This window comes from Phascolarctos cinereus, unplaced genomic scaffold (assembly GCF_003287225.1).
Source record: "Phascolarctos cinereus isolate Bilbo 61053 unplaced genomic scaffold, phaCin_HiC Scaffold_4;HRSCAF=312, whole genome shotgun sequence".
Taxonomy (NCBI): Eukaryota; Metazoa; Chordata; class Mammalia; order Diprotodontia; family Phascolarctidae; genus Phascolarctos; species Phascolarctos cinereus.
In genome coordinates, this window is record NW_027555847.1 from 648,277,041 (window position 1) to 648,292,710 (window position 15,670).

A 15,670-nucleotide genomic window follows, 5' to 3' on the forward strand; every position below is an offset into this window, starting at 1 on the left:
TTCTCCTTTCTCTGCCTTTGACTTTCCAGATTTCAACACCATACCTCAGCTGCAATCTCACCCTCAGATTTCCCTCAGCCTGATGCTTCCTTATCCTGGAAAACTCATTCATTCCTCTGGTCTTTTCACCTGGAACATAGCTACATCATACCAACCTTCTTTTCCCATTGATGTGTTCCTCCTGAAACTTCCATTTGGGGGACACACAATCTGGTTCATTGAAGGCTCAGGACTACTCAGGGCTCAAGTTTATATAGATTTCTTAGACAAAAAGCTGATAAGGCATTAATAAGAGATTCTCCAGTGAGCAGTGAAATGAAGCAATGGGGTGGTTCAGGCTACTGAGGTGAGAGAATTCTCTGAGTCGCCCAGTAAGGAATGAGGATCAGGGAACCAGGAAGCTTAATTCTAACTGATCTATATCAACCAAGTAGATGGAAATGTATGGGGAGGGGAGATGGGTCAATTCCTGGTCACTGGATAAGTTAAGCCTTAGCATACAAGCACCATGAACTGTCCTTTGGAAGGAAGCTCAACTAATCAAATCAGTTTTCCACTGGCTCAATAAGCCTTGACTTATCACCTCACCTCAAGACACAATCCCCTATATTTCTTCTATTTCACTGCAAGATTCCTAAATAGCAGTGGCCACAGTTGATTCCTTTACTTCTTTACTGCCCACTCACTTTTGACTGTGTAATCTGGTTTCCAGAATCCACCATTCATTTGACACTGTTTTTCCAAAGTTAACAATGATCTCTAACTTCTGAACCAAATGGCCTTTTCTTGGTTCATATCCTTTTAAACCATTATTCAGCTTTGACGTTGTTGATCACTCACTCCTGGATACTCTTTCCTATTTTGTCTTCTATGACACTGATAGCTTTCTGTCTTCTCAGTTCTCTTTGGCACATGGCTCAAAGACTTTCTGGGAATTTCTTCTCTTCTGTTATTACAATCTCTCTCTTGGTAATATCAGCTCCCACGTCTTCAATACATAGAAAATTCCAAAATCTATATGCCAAGCTCCAATCTCTTCCCTGAATTTTAATCAGAATGCAGCAACTGCCTGCTGAATTTCTTCATATCTCCTCCTGGATTGTCTATAGACAATTCAAACACAATAAGCACAATACAGAAATTATCATCCCCCTTCCCAGATGTGTGAAATTCTTATCTTTTATGTTAAGGACGCCACCATTTTCCAAGGCATGTGAGAGTCTAACCTTAGACCCATCCTTGATTCATGAATCTCTTTCACCACCACCCCCAAGCAATGACTTGTCAAGTCTTGTCAATTCTACTCCCATATCACTATCACTCAAATCAGTCATATGCTTCATATGCTTCTCTACACTTTACCACTGTTTTTTTTTTTTTTGTGAGGGAATTGGGTTTAAGTGACTTACCCAGGGTCATACAGCTAGTAAGTGTCAAGTATCTGGTCTGAGACCAGATTTGAACTCAGATACTCCTGACTCCAGAGCCGGTGCTCTATCCACTGAGCCACCTAGCTGCCCCCCACCATTTTTTTTTCATTAAAACTCTCAATATATCTTTCCTCAAAAACCTACATTACAGGAGAACTAGACTACCTACTCTTCCCTGGACTCAACACACTATTTCCAGTCTATTGTAATTCATATAATCTGTTCTCCATACCTAGAATGTACTTACCTCTACTCATCAGAATCCTTTTCTTCCTTTGAGGTTAAACTCAGGTGAAAGTTTTCTGTGGAGCCTTTCTGTGCACCGCTGTTTTTCACTCAGCCTGCTCATTAGTCCTCTCTGCCTTATTCATTTATTTTTGCTTATTTATGTACATGTTATATGGTCAAATAGAATGAAAGTATCCCGAAGACAGGGTATCTTTATATTATTTTTTTTAATTTATTTTAAGCTTAAATACACAATAAAAAAAAAGAAAAAGAAACATATTATAGACTTGAATACTAAAACTTAAATACAAAATAAGAAAAGAAAAAGAAAATATTGCCATGTCTACAGCAGAATGTAAGAGAGGATTCAAAATATACAGCAATAAATTTCCATTTCAAGAAAGCCTAGGGGCAGCTAGGTGGCGCAGTGGATAGAGCACCAGCCCTGGATTCAGGAGGACCTGAGTTCAAATCTGGTTTCAGACATATAACACTTACTAGCTGTGTGACCCTGGGCAAGTCATTTAACCCCATTGCTTAGACAAAAAAAAAAAAGAAAGAAAGAAAGAAAGAAAGAAAGAAAAAAGAAAGCCTACATAATAAATACTATACGTTGTGTTCTGAACTGTCAATTCTTTCTTTGCTTCCTTGTAAGTTTTCTTTTGTTCTCTGCTGTGCACTTTTTACTTCATTCTTTTTTCCTCCTTCCTTCCCCACCTCTCCTTGGAAATCTATAATTAAGCACACATGCATGCATGCATGCATGTATGTGTGTGTACGTATGTGTATACACATAATACATATATATATATACAAACATGTATATATACATGCAGACATATACAGACACTAACATGCACATACATATATTTGTATATCTATAATACTTATATATAGACATACATTCATGTGCATCTACTATACCTATTTGTCCTGTTTTTCTGATGATAGATAGCTTTTTCCTTCATAAGTCCAAGTCTTTCCACATTTTTCTAAGTCCATCAATTCATCATTTCCTACACCACAGCAATATTCCAACTTTATACCATCTAGTTATTTTATATAGCCTAAAACAATATTGATTCATATGGCTGACATATAGTGTAGTTTCTCTATTTTTCTATTTTGATTAAATCTCTTTTAGCTTTAACTTTGCCTGAGATCATGATTACTGCCCCTGCTTTTTTTCCTAATAAATTCTGCTCCTGATCTTTATTTTGTTTCTGTGTGTCTCTTATTTCCTATCCCTTCCTACTTCTCTACTTTACTTCTACCCCCTACCTTACCCTTTTATTGCTTAACCTGCCGTCCTTCAAAGATCACTCCCTTATCCTCTTCTCCCCACCCTTTCCCCTTATCTTCTTGTTTCTGTCCGAATTTAGAAGACTTTCATAGCCTTCCAAATACATCTGTTATTATCTTTACATTCTTCATTCCTAGAACTGTGCCTTGCCCTTAGTAGGTGCTCCACAATTGTTTACTGAATTGAATATTATGGTAACTCCTGTGCTTCAATGGGATTGCAATTTTATCCATACAAGTTTTTCATGTTTTTAAGTCCTTTCCAGGTCTCATCTCATGGGGAGTATGAAGTGTTCAGGGAGGACTAGCACTTTTGTTGTGAGGGTTTGCTAAGCCCTTTTCAGGGCTGCTCATCCACCTTTCTGATGTCCACCTTTCACCTAACTCTTGCCTGTGACTCCAAGAAGCCATAGCATGCACAATGGCCACACCTTGGCAAAAAAAAAAATGTCTTGGGAGATAGGCTAAATCAGGTTAAGGGTAACCAAAAGGCCTCAAACCTGTTGGTGAGTTAGGGAGATGTCTACCCCAAGCATGGGAAGACTTCTCCTGATGGAACGGGTGGCTGAAAACAATTTGTTCCAATGGCCATGAAGGCAACTAAAACAGGAATTGTGGAGCACTTACAGCTTGGTCACACATCGAAGATACCAAGGTAATCTACTGCATCCTCAGACATCACTAGTCATCCTGACTTTTTGCTTGCTGCCAGACTTTGATGACTATGGAAGAGAGAGTGAAGCCAGTGACTTTGCGCAACTTTGCCTCTTTTAAACCCATTCATGTGCAAGTCAATACACCACCTAGAATATCATTGGTACTATTCAAAAACAAACTATGCACAGTAACAGCCACACTATGCAATGACTTTGATAGACTTGGCTCTTCTCAGAAATGCAAGGATCTAAGACAACTCCAAAAGACTCACAATGGAAAATGCTGTCCACATCCTGGGAGAGAACTATGGAGTCTGAATGCAAATGGAAGCATACTATTTGCTCTCCTTTTCCCTTGTTGTTTCATTTTATTGCTTCATTCTTGCGGTTCCTCCCATTCTAATTGTTCTTTACATCATGACTTATGGGAAAATATGCTTAATATGAATATATAAGTAGAGCCTGTATCAGATTGCACACCATATTGACAGTGGGGGAAGGGGGAGAGGAGAAGGAGGGAAAGAAATTTAAAACTCAAAATCTTATGGAGGTGTATATTGAAAACCAAAAATAAATTAATTAATTATTAAAAACAAACAAATGATGAACAACGTTCTGTTTTCTGTGTCCTCAATGAGGTCCATTCCATCTCTGAAACTTTTAAAATAATATTGAATCTCAGAGTTGGCCACCAATAGCCATTTAGTAGTTCAAAATTTACTCAAAATGAATGTTGCCAACATTGTACACAAGAAGGTATCCAACGTCTTTTTGAAAAAAAAATGAGAAGGTACCTAGTCTCAATAAAGGCTTTGTTTGAGAAAAATGAGAAGCTACCTAATCCCATTAAAGGTGACCTATTTTTATTTTGGATAGGTGTAATCATTAAATTGTTTTGTTTTGTTTTGTTTTTCTCCTATCACCAAATATAAATTTTCTCTCCACAAGTATCAAATAGTGGGCTTAATCCCACCCTCTGGAGCCAAACGAAATATGCCTAATCTCTCTTCCACATGACTGCCCTTCAAATATTTGAAATATCATCAAGTGTCTCCTAAGTAATTTTTTTCTCTATGTTCACACTTCCAGTTCCTTCAACTAATCCTCATGACATAGACTCAAGACCTTTCATTTTCTTGGTTTTCTTCTTCTGAATACTCCCCAGTTTATCAATGTCCTACAGTAAATTGCAATACCCCAAAATGAGTACAGTTGATGTCATCTGCCCAAGACAGAGTGCAGCAGGTATACCAACTTTATTCCTGGAAGCTATGACTCTCAATGCAGCCCAAAGTCACAGTAGATAGTTATTATTGTTGTTTTTGATCACTGTATTACAGAGGTGACTCATATTGAGGTGCTAATCAACTAAAACTCTCAGAACTTTTTAAAATAACCAGCTGTCTACTCATGTCTTTTTCATTGTGTGCTTATAAAGTCTTTGAACCCATGTTCATGACTTTACATTTATCCTTATTGAATTACGGATTAGTAAATTCAGCCCAAAGATCAAGTCTTTTGATTCTAGATGTATTTGAATCCTATCATACAGCTTGTTAGCTATACCTTCTAATTTAGTGTTATTTACCAATTTGGTAATCATGAAATCTATGTCTTTATATTAGTCATTGATTAAAAAAAATTCTTAAACCACAGAGAGCCAAAGAAAGATCACTAAGATATTGTGTTGGAGATGTCCCTCAAAGTTGAAATTGAACCACTAATGACTGGTTTTTGACATATGGTAATTCAGTTACGTATAAGTGCACATAATTGTAATATTTAATCTATGTCTTTTCATGTCTAAAATAGCATGAGATACTTTATCAAGAATTTTCTTAAAGTCTTAGATAAACCATATCATTAATATCCTCTTGACATAGCAGTTTAGTCATCCTGTCAAAAAAAAAAAAAGAAGAAATAAAGTTAGGCTCACATGACCTGTTCTCACTGAGGTCATGTTCGCTCTTTGTGATTCTTATTTCCTTTTTAAAATATACAGTAACTCTTTCTTTAATAATATGCTATATGAAAAAAATAATACTATGCTATGTGAGTTTTTCCCCTGAAATTGAACCAAGCTCACTATTCTGTGATTTGCAACTACCATTCTCTTCCCTCTTTTGAAAACTGGAACATCTACCCTTCTCTAATCCTGTAGTATGGCTCTCATTCTCCATGATTTTTAAAATATCATTGGTAATGACTAAGCAATTCCATCTGCCAGTTTAGTTTTGTTCTGTTTTCAGAATTTGCAAATGGAGAGCATCTGGGCCAGGTGACTTGAATTCGTTAAGGACAGGTAAATGCTTTCTTACTATCTCCTTATTTAATTTAAATATCAACTCCTTATTTGACATTTTTTATTCTATCCATTCTAGTCCAAAAGTCATTCTTCTTGGTAGAGATCTTAAGCAAAATTTAAGCAATACTGTCTTCATTTTGGTGTGAGCTATTTATTCCATAAGCTCCAAGCAATGATCCTCTGCCTTTTCTGAGTCTCCTCTTTCTCATGATATACTCAATACTCAATGGATCTGCAATCTCATTGATTTGGAAGCTTTCTCCAATAATGTAGATCCCAACACATCCATATCTATCTATCTTGTTTGACTCTTATCCATGTCCTCCCAAAAGTCTGTCACAGTAAAACCACCCAATATCCTAAAGGCTTCCTCACTTTCCCCTTCTATCACAAGGGTACCAGGAAAGGACTATGGCTACTCACCTGTCATCTTTCATCCTCACAATGTGAACAACCCATTTCCTTTCACTGTCATGCAGATCCTTCTCTTCATCCTTTACCTCTGCTCTTTGGAATTCTATATTAGGTACATATTGTTACTTTCCCCAATTCAGCTCAAACAAAACAAAACAAAGCAGCACCGACAACAATGACAATACAACAGCAACAAACCTTTTGTTCTTAGTTTTCCTCACCAGCCTCAGCTCATTCTAAGATTTAGCCCAGCCTTCAACCAATCTTACGCTACCATATGACATATAAAACAAATACTATTGGCCAAATGGGAAAAAAAATCCACTAAGGAAAACAACTCCTTAAAAAGGAGAATTGGCCAAATGGAAAATGAGATAAAAAAGCTAACTGCAGAAAATAATTCCTTAGAAATTAGAATTGGGCAAGTGGAAGCTAATGATTTTATGAGACATAAAGAATCAGTAAAACACAATCAAAAGAATGAAAAGAATAGAAGAAAATGTAAAATACTTCATTGGAAAAATAACTGAACTGGAAAAATAGATCCAGGAGACATAATTTAAGAATTGTTAAATTACCTAAGAGCCATGATTTAAAAAAAGAGCCTAAACAGTATCTTTCTTCTTTTTTTTTTAACTATCTATAGTTATTTTATTTTTTCCTTAATAGAATTTTATTTTTTCCAACTACATGTTAAGATAGTTTTCATAATTCATTTTGTAAAATTTTGAGTTCCAAATTTTTCTCCCTCCCTTCCTTCCCTTTCACCTCTGCAATACAGCAAGCAATCTGATATAGGTTACAAATATACAATCATATTAAACATAGTTCCACATTAGTCATGTTGTGAAAGAAGGATCAGACCTGGATGGTTGACAGTAAATATCTGTTGCACCAGGCTGGGAGAGGAGCACAGTCTAGAACAGGCTGAGCAGGAACAGACCAGGCCCCAGCTAACCCAGAACAGGCCTGAGGGGACTGAATCACTGGCAACTATGGCAGTTTCCAGACTTTTCAACCCACAAACACCAAATACAGCTTAGAAGGTCAGTAGAAAAGGTCTGTCAGACCTGGGTGAGAGAGCAGTGCAGGCCAGCCCCAGCTTTAGCACAGGCCGATGGTAGCAGTAGTGGCAGCAGTGGCTGCTTCCAGAGATCCAGTGGCAGACAGTAAGGGTGTCAAGTAACTGATCAGAAGGAGATTATAAGAATTACTTTGCTGGCACTGAGGCAGGATTATGTTGCTTTGCCCATACTTGGATCTGGGTCACAGTCCTAGGTGGAACTCCTGGGGTAGGAGGCACACTGCCATAGCAGAGCTTATGGCAGCAGTGGAGAGGGATCCCTCCTTACAGTTCCAGGACAGAAAACAGTGTTTGTGGTCACTCACAGACTACAGCACAGGCCAGGAGAGGAGTAAACACTTTTTATGTATCACCCTTTATGTCTAAATCATTTATGCCTTTTGGCCTTGTCTTGGTATAGAATGTGAGATATTGGCCTATGCCTAGTTTCAGCCATACTGTGTTCAAGTTTTCCCAGCAGTTTTTGTCAAATAGTGAGTTCTTGTTCCAGAAGCTGCAGTCTTTGGGTTTATCAAGCAGTAGGTTACTATAGTCATTTACTACTGTGTCTTGAGTACATAACATATCCCACTGGTCTGCCACTCCATTTCTCAAGAAAACTGCACTGATATCCAGAACCAGAAGGTAAAATAGTCATTGAAATAATCTACTGATCACCTCATGAAAGTGATCCCAAAATGAAAACTATAAGGAATATAGTAGCCCAATTCTAGAATGATGAAGTCAAGGGGGAAATACCACAAAAAGCCAGAAGGAAACAATTCAAATATCAAGGAGCCACAGTCAGGATTACACAGGACTTAGCAGCTTCTACTTTAAAGAATCAGGGTGCTTGGAATATGATATTCTGGAGGGCAATGGAACTTGGATTACAACCAAGAATCAACTACTCAGCTAAATTTATCATAATCTTTTGGGAGAAAAGATGGAATTTCAATAAAATAGGGGGCTTTCAGACTTTCCTGATGAAAAGACCAGAACTAAACAGAAAAACTGATTTTTAAGTACAAGACTCAAGAGAGGCATAAAAAGGTAAATTGGAAAGAAAAAGTGTTATTTAATACAATTTAGACTGCTTTCCCTACACGGGAAGATGATATTTGTAATTCTTGAGAATTGTATCCCTATCAGAGAAGTTGGAAGGAGTATACATAAACAGAGGGTATGTGTATAAGTCGGCTTTGATGTGATGATATAAAAACAGTCAAGGGGAGAAGAAAAGGATTATTCTGGGAGAAAAGGAAAGACAGAAGAAGAATAGGGTAAATTACATCACATGAAAAGGCACAAAAGACCTATTATATTAGAGGGAAAGACGGGAGGGGGTACATATTGTTTGAACCTTACTCTAATCAGATTTGGCTTAATGAAGGAATGACATACACACTTAGTTGGATATAGAAGTTTATTTTACCCTATAGGGAAGTAGGATGGAAAAGGGAAAAGGTGAAAGAAAAGTAAAAGGAGGGGCAGTGATAGAAGGGAGGGCAGAAAAAGCGGAGGGAAGGGGAATGGGGGGGCTGGTAGAAGAGAGGGCAGATTGAGGGACATGGTGATCAGAAGCAAAATTGTAGTGAGGAGGGACAGGGTGAAAGGAGAGAGAAAAATATAAACAGGTTTAAAAATAGGATGGAGGGAAATGCACAGTTAGTAATAATAATTGTGAATATGAATGGGATGAACTCTTCCATTAAACAGAAGTGGATAGCAGAGTGGATTAAAAACTGTAATCCTACAATACATTTTTTATAAGAAACATATTTGAAGCAGAGAGATACACACACAGTAAAGGTAAAAGTCTGGCAGAATATAGTATGCTTCAGCTGAGGTAAAAAAAAAAACAAACAAGCAGGGTTAGCAATTCTGATCTCAGACAAAACAAAAACAAAAATAAATCAAATTAAAATAGATAAGGAAGGAAATTACATCTTGCTAAAAGGCACCATAGATAATGAAATGAAATCAATACTAAACATATATGCACCAAGTGGTATACTATCCACGTTTTTGGAGGAGAAGTTCAGTGAATTAAAGAAAGAAATAGACAATAAAACTATACTAGTGGGCAACATCAACCTCCCCCTCTCAGAGCAAGATAAATCTAAACACAAAATAAACAAGAAAGAAGTTAAGGAGGTGAACAGAATTTTAGAAAAGTTAACATTTGGAGAAAAAAGTTAGAAAATTGAATGGGGATAGAGAGGAATGTATCTTTTTCGCAGTGATACATGAACCTACACAAAAACTGACCATGTCTTGGGGAATAAAAACCTCACAATCCAATGCAGAAAGGCAGAAATATTAAATGTATCTTTTTTCAGATCATGATGCAATAAAAATTACATGTAATAATGGACCATGGAAAGACAGTTTAAAAATTATTTGCAAACTAAATAATCTAATCCTAAAGAATGAGTGGGTCAAACAAAAAATTATAGAAGCAATCAATAATTTTATCAGAGAACAACAACAATGAGACAACATACCAAATCTCATCAGCTGCAGCCAAAGGAATTCTTAGGGGCAATTTTATATCTCTAAATGCTTGCACAAATAAAGTAGAGAAAGAGGAGAACAATGAATTGGGCATGCAACTAAAAAAGCTAGAAAAAAAGCAAATTAAAAACCCCCAATTAAATATCATGTTAGAAATTCTAAAAATCAAAAGAGAGATTAGTAAAATTGAAAGTAAGAAAAATATTGAACTAATAAATAAAACTAAGAGCTGGTTTAGTGAAAAATAGATAAACCTTTGGTTAATTTGATTTAAAAAAAGAAAGAAGAAAACCAAATTGCCAGCATCAAAAATGAAAAGGATGAATTACCCAGCAATGAAGAGGAAATTAAAGCAATAATTAGGAGCTATTTTGCCCAACTGCATGCCAATAAATCTGACAATCTAAGTGAAATGGATGAATATTTACAAAAATACAAATTGCCCAGATTAACCAAAGAGGAAATAAAATACTTAAATAACCCCATTTCAGGCAAAGGAATTTAATAAACCATCAATGAACTTCCTAAGAAAAAATCTTCAGGGCCAGATGGATTTACAAGTGAATTCTACTAAACATTTAAAGAACAATTAATTTTAATACCATATAATCAATTTTGAAAAATAGTGGAAGAAGGAATCCTACCAAATTCCTTTTATGACATAAACATGGTACTGATACTTAAATCGCTGAAAACCAAAACAGAGAAAGAAATTATGGACAAATTTTTCTAATGAATATTGATGCAAAAATTTTTAATAAAATATTAATGAAGAGGTTACAACAATTTATCACCAAGATAATATACTATGACCAGGTGGGATCTATACCAGGAATACAGGGCTGGTTCAATGTTAGGGAAACTATCAGCATAATTGACAATATCAATAACAAAACTGACAGAGATAATATGATTACCTTAATAGATGCAGGAAAAGCTTTAGACAAAATATAGCACACATTTTTATTTTTAAAAATAACATTAGAAACATAGAAATAAGTGGAGTTTTCCTTAAAAAGATAAGCTGTATCTATCTAAAACCATCAGCAAATATTATATGTAATGGGGATAAGATCAGGGGTGAAACAAGGATGCCCATTATCACCACTATTATTCAATATTGTACTAGAAATGTTAGCTTTAGCAATAAGAGAAGAAAAAAATGAAGGAATTAGAACAGGCAACAAGGAAATAAAATTATCATTCTTTGCAGATTATATGATTCTATACTTAAACTATCCAAGGAATCAACTAAAAACTACTTGAAATAATTAACTTTAGCAAAGTTTCAGGATATAAAATAAACCTACACAAATCATCAGCATTTCTATATGTTGCTAATAAAATCCAGCAGAAAGAGATAGAAATTCCATTTAAAATAATGGTAGAAAATATAAAAATATTTGGAAGTCTACCTACCAAGAAAAACTCAGGAACTGTATGAAGACAGTTACCAAACACTTTTCATACAAATAACATTAGTCCCAAACAAATGGAAAAATATCCATTGCTCATGGGTAAGCTGAGCTAATATGATAAAAATTAAAAATCTGCCTAAACTAATTTTCTTGTGTCATACCAATCACTCTATCAAAAATATTTTATGGAGCTGGAAAAAATAACAAAATTCATCTGAAGAACAGAAAGGGCAAGAATATCATATCAAGGGAATTAATGAAAAAATGCAAAGGAAGGTGATCTCCCCATACCAGAAACTATAAAAATGAAATTATAAAGTGGCAATCATCAAAAACTATTTGGTACTGGCTAAGAAATAGAGTGCTAGATCAGTGGAATAAGTTATGTGCACAAGACACAGTAGTAAATGACTACAGTAAGCTACTGTTTGATAAACCCAAAGTCTCCAGCTTCTGGGATAAGAACTCAGTATTTTATAAAAACTTCTGGGAAAACTGGAAAATAGTATGGCTGAAACTGGGAATAGACCAAGATCTCACACTCTATACAAAGATAAGTTCAAAAGGGGTACATGATTTAGACATGAAAGATGATACCATAAGCGAATTAGGAGAGCAAGGAATACTTTACCTGTCAGACATACGAAGAATGGAAGAATTTGTGACCAAATAAGAGACACAAAACATTATAAAATGAAAAATGGATCATTTTGATTACATTAAATTAAAAAGGTTTTGCACAAACAAAGCCAATGCAACCAAGGTTAAAAGGGAAGCAGAAAGCTGGGGAAAATTTTTTACTGCCAGTGTTTCTGATAAAGGTCTCATTTCCAAAATATATAGAGAACTGAGTCATATTTATAAGAATACCAGTCATTCCCCAATTGATAAATGGCCAAAGGATATGAATGGACAGTTTTCAGATAAAAAAAATTAAAACTGTCTATAATCATATGAAAAAATGCTCTAAATCACTGTTGATCAGAGAAATGCAAATTAAAACTGCTCTGAGGTACCACCTTATGCCTATCAGATGGTCTAATATAACAAAATAGGAAAAATGTTGGAGAAGATGTGGGAAAATTGGAACATTAATGTATTGTTGGTGGAGTTGTCAACTGATCCAAATATTCTGGAGAGTAATTTGAACTACACCCAAAGGGCAATCAAACTATGCGTGTCCTTTGATCCAGCAATACCACTACTAGATCTGTATCCCAAAGAGATTATTAACAAAGAAAAAAAAACCCACATGTACAAAAATATTTATAGCAGCTTTTTTTGTGGTGGCAAAGAATTGGAAATTAAGAGGATGCCCATCAATTGGGTAATGGCTGAACAAGTTGTGGTATATGAATGTAATGGATCACTATTGTGCTGTAAGAAATGATGAGCAGGTGGATGTCAGAAAAACCTGGAAAGACTGACATGAACCAATACTGAGTGAAATGAGTAGAAACATAAGAACATTGTACTCAGCAGCAGTAACATTGTGCAATGATTAACTATGATAGACTTAGCTCTTCTCAGCAATACAGTGATCCAAGACAATTCCAAAATCCTTGTGATGGAAAATGCTAACCCCCCTCCAGAGAAAGAACTATGGAGTCTGAATATAGATTGAATCATCCAATTTTCACTTTTCTGGGTATTTTTTTCCTTCCAGTGGTTTTTCACTTTTGCTCTGATTCTTCTTTCACAACATGACTAATGTGGAAACATGTTTAACATTATTGTACATGTATAGCCTATATCATTTTTGCTGTTTGGAGTAGGGGGAATGGGAGGGAAGGAGCTAAAAATTAAACTCAAAATCTTATACAAGTGAATGTTGGAAACAATTTTTATACACAATTGGAAAAAATAAAATACTGTTAAGTGGAAAAAGTGTTAAACTGAATGTATAATTGTGACCAAACTTTGTGATTCCTTTACAAAGTTGTCATGCCTTTAAATGTGAGTCATAAAAATAATAGGATTTAGTAAGCAAATAAATGGGGAAGGGGGAATCCAAAATGGTGGAGTAAAGGTGGGACTCACTTGAGCTCTCTTAATTTTTCCTCCAAACAACACTTTAAAAATGCCTCAAAATGAAAATGGGGGGAATTCATGTGATAATTTTATTATATATTTAAAAGGAATAGCAAGTTGTATGTAATAGATTTGCACTTTCATGTGCAATCATCTTTTTTATTATACTATGTTATGGAAATGCTTATTTTATTCATAAATTTAAAATAAAATTAAAATTTTAAAAATTAATTCTGGGAAAGCAGAACCAACAAAAGGATAAGGTGAAACAATTTTCCAGGCCAAGGCAACTTAGATGATTGGCAGGAAAGGTCTGATTCACTGGGTTGAGAGTGGAGCACAGTCCAGAAGCCAGGAAGCCAGCAACAGACCTTGGGGGTGCCTGAATCAGTGATGGCTTTCATAGTTCTCAGACCACAGATTGAAGGGGGTCAGACAACTGGTCAGATGGAGATTACAGGGGACACTTTGCTGGTACTGGAAATAGGACTCTGTTGCATTACACAAACATGGTTCTGGGTCACAGTCCACTAGGAGAAGTGGGAACTCTGGTCGCAGGAGATGGAGGAAGTCCAGGCCCCTACTTCCAAGGGAGGACAAAGATGCTGATGCAGGACATGCCTGAGGGGAAGGTGGCTGTGATCATCCATCAGGTCTAGCCCTCTGACACTAGCCAGTACACATGTTATTTCCATGCAGACCCCCTTTACAATGAAACCAGTTTTGACCTTCAGGTAGCAGAACAACAGAAAGGAATATTCTTAGTGATTGGTCCTGCTCAGCTCATTCAGGCCAAATGTGGTAAGACATCACGCTCTCGTGTGAATTCTTACCTGAGAAAGTTGCCCAGGACATGACTGTGAACTGGTTCATAAACCAGATCCTCATGCTCAGGTACCCCAATAGGGAGAAGCTAGAAGAATCCCAGGGTGTTGAGTTCCAGGGGAAGATGGAGCTGCTGAAACATGACATGGTTGAGGGGAAGGTGACCTTGAGGATCCAGCAGGTCCAGGTCTCTGACTCTGGCTGATACATTCGTCATGTTCATCACTTAATAATTATGATGAAGCCCACATTGAAATATAGGTAGCAGAGAATCTCCCCACATCTCAGAAGACACTCGCTATAATTGTCATTGCTGTATTCTGTGTGGTCTTCACTGGCTCCTTAGTGATTTATTCCTTCTGCCAAACAAAACTACAGAGAAGCAGAGGTGTGGGTTGGACTTTCCCTCATCTGAGTCTCTGTTATCTGCTTAATTCAAGCATCCTGGTCCCAGATGCCAACTCTTCTTCCCAGCTTCCTAGCAAGCCTGCTACCTATCACTGCCTCCCTGGCTCCATGTCCTCTGTCCTAAATTAGGCAGCCTCCTCCCCATGCTCCTGCCTCTGGCAAACTGAGGCCTGAGTCTGAGGGGCAATAGCTGGGGCTTCCCACAAGAAGGTAGTAGGATGTCTACTTGGAACTCAGATAGGGACCCCAAGTCCCCCAAAGCCTTAGGCTTTGTCCTTTCAGTTGGCAGACATTCTGCACTCAAGTATGCCAGTAAGACTGTTATTTGTCTAGTTGAATCAGGTCTTTTTAATTCAATTCAAGGGTAGCTAGGTGGTCTTCCTGAGCTCATATCTGGCCTCAGACACTTAGCATCTGTGTGACCCTGTGCAGGTCACTTTGCCCTGCCTGCCTCAGTTTCTCAAAATAAGTTGGAGAGGAAAGTGGCAAGGCACTCCAATATCTGTCAAGGGACTCCAAACGGAGTCTCAAAGAGTTGGACATGACTAAAAAGACTGAACAACAATTCAATTCATACTTGTTTTAGGAAACGACTGATTTGTATTTTAAAATGTATTTTCTTAACACCTTATTCATTTATATCACTTTTGTTAATCTTCTCTCTAATCTGGTTCTTATGGATCCTTTTCCATTTTTATTTTTACCCATCCTGGCTGTGTACTTGGGCCAGTCATCTACCTCTCAGTGCTCTGTAAGATTAGATGCAGCAGAGGAAGCACAAACAAGCATTGCTAATGGGAATTTCTCCTACAGAATTCCCCAGAATGATGAAATCCCAAATCCATTCCCTTATCCTTTAGAAAATCAATTATAAGGGCAGCTATGTGGTGCAGTGGATAGAGCACCAGCCTTGAAATTAGGAGGACCTGAGTTCCAATCTGGTCTCAGACCAAAGACTTGAAACTTATTAGTTGTGTGACCCTGGGCAAGTCGCTTAACCACAATTGCCTAAAAAAAATCAATTATATTTACTTCTAACATATTCCATTGCTTAAAAATTAAATTATCTTTAA

At 36.7% G+C, this 15,670-nt stretch overlaps 1 pseudogene; it reads left to right on the forward strand.

Moving 5' to 3' along the window:
- Window positions 1-13,757: 13,757 nt before the first annotated feature.
- Window positions 13,758-14,726, forward strand: LOC144456585 (uncharacterized; annotated as a pseudogene).
- Window positions 14,727-15,670: the final 944 nt, after the last annotated feature.